Source organism: Varroa destructor, unplaced genomic scaffold, assembly GCF_002443255.2.
Source record: "Varroa destructor unplaced genomic scaffold, Vdes_3.0 BEIS01000003.1, whole genome shotgun sequence".
Taxonomy (NCBI): Eukaryota; Metazoa; Arthropoda; class Arachnida; order Mesostigmata; family Varroidae; genus Varroa; species Varroa destructor.
In genome coordinates, this window is record NW_019211456.1 from 9827434 (window position 1) to 9828985 (window position 1552).

Here is a 1552-nt window from a genome sequence, read left to right on the forward strand (position 1 = left end):
AATAATTTCAACGAATACACATGCATTAGCAGTGCTAATAAGTGATATTACCGAGACTAAGCTCAATCATTTTTTGGCGATGCTTTGTTTTTAACGGATTCCATGTGTTGCAATTTTGCTGGAACTCACAAGTATTGACCATTGGCTTTTTTTCTAAAGGTTTGTTATACTCAAATAGATGCTAACTAAGTTGCGTAACTAAGTTCAATGGACACGTACATGACACACCACTTTCATCGATCTTGACCAGTGTTTTTCTGATTGGAATAAAGTACGAGCGCTGAAATGTAGTCTAATTCGAGGCTAGTTCATTTAACTTTAATTTATAATTCTAATAGCCAAATAATCAGTTAGTACATTTACTTTATAATACGTAACTGCGATAAAAACGACAATCTTCTGTTGCCTAATCTGTCTATCTAATCAATCAATCTATCTATCTCTAATCTATCTAATTTTTCTGTTTCATCTATCTCTAATCTATCTAATTTTTCTGTTTCATCTATCTCTCACTCTAATCAACCTCTAATCTATTTCTCTATCTAACTTATCTATCTATCTCTCTAATGAATCAATCAAATCTATCTATCGATCAATCAAATCTATATATCTGTCTATCAAATCAATCAAATCTATCTATCTATCAAATCTATCTATCTATCTATCTGTCAAATCAATCAAATCTATCTATCTATCAAATCAATCAAATCGATCTATCAAATCAATCAAATCTATCTATCTATCTATCTATCTATCTATCTATCAAATCAATCAAATCTATCTATCAAATCAATCAAATCTATCTATCTACCAAATCAATCAAATCTATCTATCAAATCAATCAAATCTATCTATCAAATCAATCAAATCTATCTATCTATCAAATCAATCAAATCTATCTACCTATCTATCTATCTATCTATCTATCAAATCAATCAATTCTATCCATCTATCAAATCTATCTATCTATCTATCTATCTACCAAATCAATCAAATCTATCTATCTATCAAATCTATCTATCAAATCAATCAAACCTATCTATCTATCAAATCTATCTATCTATCTATCAAATCAATCAATTCTATCTATCTATCTATCAAATCTATCTATCTAATCAATCTATTTATCTAATCAATCAATCTATCTATCTATCTCATTAATCTATTTATCCATCTATCTATCTAATCAATATATCTGGCTTATCAACCTATCTATCTATCCAATATCTACCTAGTAATCTAATAATCTATATAAATAAAATATCTCTTCATGGAGACTCAATTGAGAAAAGTTTTTTTACATAATAAAAATATGCAGGAGCCGCATATGCACATACTGATGGCGGATATAAGTAAGGGGAATTTGGCAAGACCCACTGAATTCGTAACGTTTCAAACTCTACAATACATTAACAAACAGAAACAAAAAGTGGCATGTTTAGAGCGGTAAAAACAAACTACGCAAACAAACCATTGTCATGCTACTGTATAATCAATCGGTTTGGCCAAGTAGGTCAAAGTACAATATGCAATAGACAGACCACTAGTTAGA